The following is a 10,000-nucleotide window of genomic DNA, read 5'->3' as shown; positions in this document are numbered from 1 at the left end:
ATACGTTATTAGGGGTTTCAAGGGGCCAGATGTCTAAAAATTTGGTCATTAATATCTAGAAAAGGAGAAATATTTTGAAAAGCCTTGTAGAAGAAAAGTTGCTCAAAATAATGTTTTAAACGATATGGGATCTAAAAATATTTTTTTGGTGGACCTGGTAAGGAGTTTAAGGGTCGGCCCCTAAAACACAGTTGTAAGGATATCTCTAGAACGGTTAACAATTCGTGAATACTTGTGTTACAAAATATGTTTATATTTACAAGACCTTTCATTTGATATCAAGAAAAAGGGGCCAGCCCCTCAAATAAGGGGCCAAAAGGGCTACAAATTCTTTTCATAATAACTTATTTTTAAGCGATAATTAGTAATTAATCACAAGGCAGAAAATAAGAGCTTATTATTCATAATTCAAAACTGAAATCAGTTTTAAAATCGGACGATGCAATACAGAGATAAAGAGTTTTAAAAATTGATTTTTCCGGAAATTTTGATTCCACATTCTTGGTTAAGAAAATAGTTTTATGTTCAGAGTTAAATTAACTCGTACCTAAAATTAATCGATAATTGTTAAATCGTACTTTTACAGATTCGGATTTGTATTTGCTATGTCGTTCTTGAAATCGATAAGGTTTGTTAATTCGTACTTGGTATCATTCGGATTTTGTTAACTCGTGCCAAGAATAATTCGATTTTTTTTGGTCTTAGTTTCTTATGTTTGTTAGTTTAAAAACCCTGCTTCTTACAGGAACTTCTAGCTTTACTTTCGACATTACCGGAAGACCCACTCGTTGCTTTGCAACGAGCTTTGCTCTAGTTATTTTTCTTCTTCTTTTTCTTCTAGACGTTTCTTTAAACTGTAATATCTCGCTTGTTTGTCATTAGATTTTATTCAAATTTTCAGGGTTTATTGGAAATGACAATAGCTTACTATATCACAAAATATTTTGCAATCGCTACTTCCGATTTTGAGTTATTCCCCTTTGAATATTTTTTTAGTGGGTCTCGTGTACCTGCAAAGGCTCCGAGTTGATCCGTAGCAAGTAGTTTTAATTTACAAATCTTTAAAGTAGACATCTTGAACGTTGTCCTCCTAGTTTTATATGTTTGATTAACCCACGTTTACTTCTTAAAAAATTACATCGAAATTTATGTTTCAAAAAATGTTAAATTTTGCTTATATCTTTGCTCAATAACTTTTTAGTTGTAAATTTTTTCAAAACACATAAAGAACAAAAGTTGTGCAAAATATTAAGAGCTTTCATTTGATACCATAAAAAAGGGGCTAGCCCCTAAAATGAGGGGTCTAGATTCCTTAAAAGTCTTTGCTTCATAACTCTAAAACGGTATATTTTTCGATATCGGCGTCGCTGCAAAAAATGTTGTTTGTGACTTAATTGATCTGATAAAACTGTTTTTGTGTTCGGGTATTGCATAATATGAGGGTAAAAAGTAATATGTGTTGACCAGTACTCGCGGCAATTTGGCCAAGTTAACGAAACTCTCCCTCGCCCGCGGCCGAGAAAATCGGTCACCATGGTCGCGGCTGGGCTACCTAGCGGTCAGCGGTTATCTAATACACGAGAGTGCGTCTCTCATATATGAGTTTATTTAGCCGCAAACTCAAGAATTGTTTTAGTTTTGATTACACATAAAAGTTTATGGACTAAACGATTAGGTGTCAATTAAGAAATCGTTCAGTTAATTAATAAAAGCAATGTCATTCTCAATCTAAAGCAATATGTGACATATATCAATTGTGGGTTTCAAGTTTAAAATAAAGAAATTCTATTTGATAGAATATGGTCATTATACTGCAAACTTCTCAAATCTTCCTGGGTTCTGAGCTGTGCGTGTCTGTGCGTTGTACCTTTACGTAATCTATCCTTCGTCCACGGCCGAGGTGATCAGCCACGGCTGCACTAGCTAGCGATAAGCGGTTATCTAATACATAAGATTCGCACACCGCGACGCACACTTGATGAATATGAACGTGTTTGAGTTTATATAGCCGTAAATACAAGAACTGTTTTATTTATGTTATAAAAGTTTGTCCATCTTGTATTCATTTTTTTTAAAAATTGAGTGTAAGTGAATATCAATGAACGATATTATTCCAAATCGGAAACATCGTCAGACATAAATTAATGGTTGGTTTGTATATCTAAAAAATTTACCCCCCCCCCCCCCCCCACACACACACAAATATTAAATGATGATCATCCCTCGCACTTGGCCGAGGAGATCCAAAGCGAGTGGACAATGATCCGCGGTCGGCTCGTGTTATTCTACATGTACCTTATCACGCGTTCATGTTTCATATTTTGCACGGACAGAACTATATTTTATTATGTTTTCAACTATTATAGGTTTAAGGGGAAAAGATAAATTTATTTTACTTGTACAGTTGATTAAGCATTGATTTAATTATACGACAGCGTACAAGGTAGTTTAAAAATCAAATCAAATCAAATTATAATCAAAGTCCCATGTTACATGTTTGCGGTAGGTGCTAGCACGATAAAAGAATGTCCTGAATTGTCCTTAATTGAGGCATTTGATGATTATTTAAAAGAATATTCACATGAGTTTTAAACAAATTAAGATTAGATTCTATCGGCCACATATTAATCACTCTGTAGTTTTTGCTACATGGTTGTTCGTTTGCTGCGCCCCCCCCCCCCTCCTCCCGCCCCGCTGACAAGTGCTCGCGCTGGATTTTTTTTAAGTTGGCGAAAAGATATCCAGATCTGTCGAAAATCATTTTTGGTGACTTCTCCTTATGTGTAACATTTTCTCCTCAACGTGTATCGTTTTCCCACTCGTTTGTTTATTCGGTCAGTCTGTGTTAATTCAATCGCCACGTGCGACCGAAAATCTTGTGTCGCTTCTCAGAACATATGTAATTGAGTAACAGTTGGAAGGGTGCTTTTATAAACAATAAGACTATTATTCGAAGTCAATCATCTTCACATTGAAGATGTGAAATCGTAACCTGAGAATGTGGCTAATAAATTAACCTGTTAAACACGCTTAACTTCTATAGTTATGAACAGAATAATTCATAATGTATTATAATTAAAAGTTTGAAGTCAAAGGAAATTTTGTTCTTGGGAAATACGACTACATTATGCAATGCAGTCGATCGCCATAGAATTCATCAAAGTACTGCAAGTGTCGACAGATTTCCTATTTCTTTGAAAGACCATGATAATTCACTTGACTTGCAGACTATAATATAGCGACATATCTGCCTCCCAAAAATATATGCGCTTCTCAAAGTTACACTTAAGTAAAGTAGATGTGCGTTATTGGGGATTTTATTTATTGCTAATTGTATGAAAATTGATAAAAAAAAAACTTTAAATTGAAGTTGTGTATCATGAGGTTGTAATGCAACTTAATTTACTTACAAGATTAGCTACAGCCAGTGGAATACTAATTTTAGCTGAACAATGAATATCCGATGTACATACAATGTATGACTGCACATACGGATTACGGACCTTGGGCAGACGATACCCATGAAAGTCCTTTAATATATCAATGCGCAGTTTGATCTCAAAACTAACCAGTTTCATAACTTCGAATTTCTCTAACACGGACTGTCTAATTCCTTCCCAGAATTCCAATTTACGCAAGCGCAATTGAAGTTTTTTTTCAATCTAATTAGTCAACCCACTGACATAAAAATAAGGATTTTTCATATGATTACATTGTCGAGAAAAGTAATATTCATTTCTGTAAATAAGGTTATTTAATTCACATTACATAGCGGTGTCTCTATGAAACAGCACCATCTGGTGTAAAATTTAGATGCTCGCTTTCGCATAAATTCTCCCGCTTATCTTTTTTTTTTAGCTGATTATATATTATTTTGAATGTCCAAGTCTACTCGTATCATTAAATAATATCAGATGACACACATTTCCCTGTAGAAAAGTTCAGAAAAGCCATCAATTTTGACTTAATACTAAATTTTGTCAGCACGTAATAATTCTAAACTTGCACATAGTCTTCAGAAATTTAGAAAGATTTAAATAAAGAAGTTATCCCATAGAAAAGGTTACGTGTTTTGTAGGCGGGTTCGGTTTTTAAAAAAATACAATTCCTGACATGAATCATGAGTACATACTGTTTATAACAATGCTTGCTACCCTTTGAATATTTAACTCGCCATTAGACATCTCATTTTTTGAAGAATTTTTGAAACGATTACACAAACTGTGTTCGACAAATAGTTTTTCTTAAACATTTTCTTCCTTTCTTTTTCAAAACACGTTTTATATAGAGGCTTTCAATCACAACACGTTTTTATAACAAAAGCAGAACTGAAAGTTTAGTCATTGTAATCGTTTGACACCATATCACATATATTTTCAACCCGCAGCAACAACGGAAGACCTACTCGTGGCTTTGCCACGAGCTCTGCTCTAGTTTTTACTAAATCTGCTCTGCTGTCCGAAATCAGTCGTTGTCATAGGCGTCGGAACCTAGGGAGGGGGGCTAGGGGGGGGGGGGGGGGTAAGCCCCCCTTCCCCACTTTTTTTGCAAAGTTAGCCCTAACCATTAGGCACATAGCATCATAGAGGGTTCAGCCCCCCACTTTTTTTCGCAGCAGAGATAATTGTTCCTAAATTTACTTTGAAAAGATAAGAATATTGAGAAGTTGGAGGCATATGTATACTTCATCATTAAATGTGATGAGTTGCTATAAACACATGCTACAGATCATTTCTTACGTTCACTTAAAAAAAAACCCTGTGATTGTTACAGACTTCAAAGGTGAGAAATTTTGAGTCAGTATTTTGTATGACCTCCCTGCGAGGCAATAGCAGCCCTACAGCGCCGTCCCATACTGCCCATGAACCCGTCAAGGCTCGCCTGAGTGATATGTTGCCATTCTTCCTGCAACGCAGCCTGGAGCTCTTGTCGATTTTGTGGAATTGTAAGACGAGCTGAAATGCGTTGCTGAAGAATGTCCCAAGCATGTTCATTTGGGAAAGACTTGGCCAGTCCATGCGCTGAATTGTTTTACTTTCCAAGTACTCGTTTACGATACGGGCTCTATGAGGTCGAGCATTATCATCCATGAAGATAAATTCCTCCCTAACAGCACCTGCAATGGGTCTAACAATTGGATGAGGAATATCATTTCGGTATTTTTTTAAAACCCGTCAGTGAGAGATACTGCAATTACGTGCAAATCTGTTTTTTAGTCAAAACCAATGTCAAGGACGATACTCTGATTGATGAAGTCTACAGAGGGTCAAGGACGATACTCTGGTTGGTGAAGTCCACAGAGGTTAAAGGACAATCATTTGATTGGTGAAGCCCACAAAGGGTCATGGACGATACTCTGATTGGTTAAGTCTACAGAGGGTCAAGGAAGATACCCTGGTTGGTGAAGTCCACAGAGGGTCAAGGACGATACTCTTGTTGGTGAAGTCCACAGTGGGTCTAGGACTATACTCTGGTTGATGACGTCCACAGAGGGTTCATGCGCGGATCCAGAAAATTTTTCCAGGGGGGGTCCGAAGGATAATTGTGATTGCCAGGGGGGGTCCGAGGCATATTTTCGCGATAATTTTACTATGTAAATTTAATAAATTTTCATTTTCCAGGGGGGGTCGGGACCCCCCCGTCCCCCCCTCTAGATCCGCACATGGGGTTAATGACAATCATTTGATTGGTGACGTCCACAGAGGGTCAAGGACGATACTCTGGTTGGTGATGCCCACAGAGGGTCAAGGACGATACTCTGGTTGGTGAAGTCCACAGTGGGTCTAGGACTATACTCTGGTTGATGAAGTCCACAGAGGGTCAAGGACGATACTCTTGTTGGTGAAGCCCATAAAGGGTCAAAAACACTGGTTAATGAAGACCATAGTGGGTCAATGACGGTTTGTGAACCCCCCATTTGGTCAAGGGTAAAGCCCTCGTTGGTTAAGTCGCCGGTGATTCAGGGGTGAAGATCTAAATGAGATCAAGGCCGAAGATCTGGTTGGTTTTTGCCTCCATTATGGAGTAAGGAGCCCTGGTTGGTGGAACTCACAATGGGTCAAGAACGAAGCAATGATTGACAAAGCATCCAGATGGTTAAGGGCGAAGTGACATTGTGTCGTAAATGAACAGTTTTTATACAAGTCTTATTTTAATTATAGCGAGCGCAGCTCAGGGGTGAAGATCTAAATGAGATCAAGGCCGAAGATCTGGTTGGTTTTTGCCTCCATTATGGAGTAAGGAGCCCTGGTTGGTGGAACTCACAATGGGTCAAGAACGAAGCAATGATTGACAAAGCATCCAGATGGTTAAGGGCGAAGTGAAATTGTGTCGTAAATGAACAGTTTTTATACAAGTCTTATTTTAATTATAGCGAGCGCAGCTCGCCGGCGCGCAGCGCCGGCTAGCGAAGCGAGCTCTAAGAACCAGTGTGCGCGGGAAAAAGAACGAGCTAAACCTACAGTTCATCAAACAAATTTTTTTGTCTACGTCCCATAATGCTCTCTAATGTTTTCACCCGTGGTGCTATGCCAAAAATGGCCGACTTTTAACTCGTAATTTACGGTGACTTAAAGTTTGAAGACACGTTTTGAGTACCGCATATGCTTTGGCGAGACTCAAAAGATTTGTTACATGGTTCCATACCTTCGTATTGAGTCGAGAAACGTAAACAAAGACGAACAAAGTCATGGATGACGTCACAGTGCACTTGCGCCATATTTCCCGCGATAAATTTAGAGGTGGATCAAGCATCTGTAATGCGTGTACTGGCTATTTCAGTATAGTCTGCGATACCTGCCTCCTTGACATATGATTTGTTTTTAATCTTTTTTAATATAGAGATTTTATATATATATACTAGCAAGAGCCATACTTTACTGTCATATCGATCATATCGATCAATTTTTAAGCTATAATTGTGCATGCATGTACAGTAGGCAGGTAAGTATGTGAGTAGGGAGGAAATTAACAATAGGACATTTTGAACTAAATAAAAAGGAATAAAATGAAACAATAAACAGGTAAAAAAAATTATGTAGATATTGCATATAGTCAGACCATTAAATTTAAAAGTGGGAAATTACACACCTACAAACAGGTAACGGTCTCTCTCTCTCTCTCTCTCTCTCTCTCTCTCTCTCTCTCTCTCTCTCTCTCTCTCTCTCTCTCTCTCTCTCTCTCTCTCTCTCTGGGTAGGGCATTGCGCTGTATGTATCATGACCATTGAAATAAGTACCTTTGGCATACTCATTGTAGAGCAATACTCTCAAAAAAATTTTGACGTTCGTTGATACCTAAATAAAACTATAAGTCGACAATGATACAAGGTATGTGTAATTCTTGCTGCGCTCGCCAGAACGGTAGCACCGTAAAACATATTATTGAAATTAATGTTAGAGTTATTATTGTAACTGGTGTTTTCAAGAAAAAATTGAATAATATTTAAGCATTGAATTATTAGTTTTTGAAGGATGCAGTCTCATAACTGCAGCGGTGTATTCATACGAATTGAGTAACGTGCGTTACATTCATGTAAAGTGTGTGGAAAGCTACTGCAGTTATAAAACTGTAACAAACAAAGGTTACTGAACATGTTTTAAAATGTGGAGTTTTACTATGACGTCACAAACGTTGAACGCTGTAAAATGCAACGTCACAAGCGAAAATCAAAGTTCGCGCTTGTGGCTGTTTCGGTGGCTCTTTCATTTATATGAATTTAACTTACCCTTGGGATAAAATAAGATTTTTCAGGTATGAATCGCATTTGCAGACGAGGCAAGAAGAAAAAAAAAATGTAAATATAATCTTTAAATCCTTTTTTTTGGAAAGATATACTCTCATAACTGCAGCGGTGTGTGCATACGAATTTTCTGATATAAAAATATGATTTTCTGATATTAAAAAATAGATCCTATTGTATTAAAAATAGGATCCACCCATGCAATGTTACGATCGAGGTAATCAATGCTCTTTATGATTCATCCTTCATTTTTCTGCCAGAATATTATTGTGAACGTGTAGATGTGTGTTACAAATTGCAGAGTAAACTTAATGGGAAATGTAATTTCATTATGGCGTAAACATCTACAATGGTCAATACTGTTTGTCTGAGATTTGCTGTGACTGAAGAAGTTGAATTTTAAGAAGAGCAAACATGACCCGAGTTGGATAAAGCTAAACAAAATTTTAATTAACTTGAATTTGACCAGAATTACAAAGAGGCCAAGGGGCCACATCGCTCACCTGAGCAACAATATCCTTAACCCTGATCAAATTAGCATTACAGTTTCAAAATGCAAACTATCTTGACAACTAAGTTTAGTAGATATTGCTAAAAATATTGACGATTTTTATCCACATATTTTTATGGTAAATACCAAGCCCCTTTTAATTGTTGTTGTAACTGTAAGAAGATTTTTTTTCTATTCCTATATACCCCCCCCCCCCCCCCCATTGTGGCCCACTTTTCTCTAGGGAATCATGGTTTGATCAAAGTTTAATCTGCACAACCCACGCTTTCACACAAGTTACTGCTTTTTGAACTAAAATCCCAGAATATTTCTTAAGATTTTCTCTATATATTCCTATCTAAAAATTCATCCCCCCCCCCTAACTGTTGCCCTCCCTACCCCCGAGGACCATAATTTAAACAGACTTGAATCTACACTATTTGAGAATGCCTCCACAAAAGTTTGAGCTTTTCTGGCTTAATAGTTTTTCAGAAGAAGATTTTTAAAGATTTTCCCTATATATACATGTATGTAAAAATTCATCCATCCATTGTGGCCCCACCCTACCTCTGGGGACCATGATTTAAAAAACTCGAATCTACACTATCTGAGGATGCTTCCGCTCCTATTTGAGCTTTTCTGGCTTTTCTGGCATAATAGTTTTTAAGAAGATTATCTCTATATATTCCTATGTAAAAAATTTGACCCCTACCCCTCCACACACCTTTACCTTTTCTGTCTCCACACAAGTTTAAGCTTTTCTGGCCAAATATTTTTGAGAAGAAGATTTTTTCTTTATATTCCTATGCAAACCCCCCCCCCTCCCCCATTGTGGCCCCACCCTACCCCCGGGGACCATAATTTGAACAAATTAGAATCTACAATTTCTGAGGATGCTTCCACTCCAATTTGAGCTTTTCTGGCTTAATAGTTTTTTAGAAGAAGATTTTTTAATGATTTTCTCTTTGTATTCCTATGTAAAAATTCATCCCCCCTTGTGGCCATACCCTACCCCCGGGGACCATAATTTGAGCAAACTTGAATCCACACTATCTGAGGATGGTTCCACTCCAATTTGAGCTTTTCTGGCTTAACAGTTTTTGAGAAAACAATTTTCTCTATATATTCCTATGTAAAAATTTGACCCCTCCATTATGGCCCCACCCTACCCCCGGGGACCATGATTTGAACAAACTTGAATCTACACTACCTGAGGATGCCTCCACACAAGTTTAAGCATTTCTGGCCTAATAGTTTTTGAGAAGAAGATATTTAAAGATTTTTTCTATACATTCTTTTGTAAAATTCCATCCCCCCATTGTGGCCCCACCCTACCCCTGGGGACCATGATTTGAACAAATTTGAATCTACACTACCTGAGGATTCTTTCACTCCAATTTGAGATTTTCTGGCCTAATACATTTTGAGAAGAAGATTTTTGAAAAATACCAACAAATTTTCAATAATTATTAATTATCTCCCCTTGAAAGAGGGTGTGGCCCTTTATTTAAACAAACTTGAATCCCCTTTACCTAGTGATGCTTTGTGCCAAGTTTGGTTAAAATCTGCCCAGTAGTTCTTGAGAGGAAGATGAAAATGTGAAAAGTTTACAACCACTACAATGCCAATGACAACGCCGAGAGACAAAGGAAAAATTCGGATCAGAAAAGCTCATTTTAGCTTTCAGCTCAGGTGAGCTAAAAACACTTGTATGAAATTTTTTCACTGAAAATAAATCTTAATGGGACTTGGACACGATTTGAGCTCAA

This window comes from Crassostrea angulata, chromosome 3 (genome assembly GCF_025612915.1).
Source record: "Crassostrea angulata isolate pt1a10 chromosome 3, ASM2561291v2, whole genome shotgun sequence".
Taxonomy (NCBI): Eukaryota; Metazoa; Mollusca; class Bivalvia; order Ostreida; family Ostreidae; genus Magallana; species Magallana angulata.
This window is presented reverse-complemented; position numbering follows the sequence as displayed.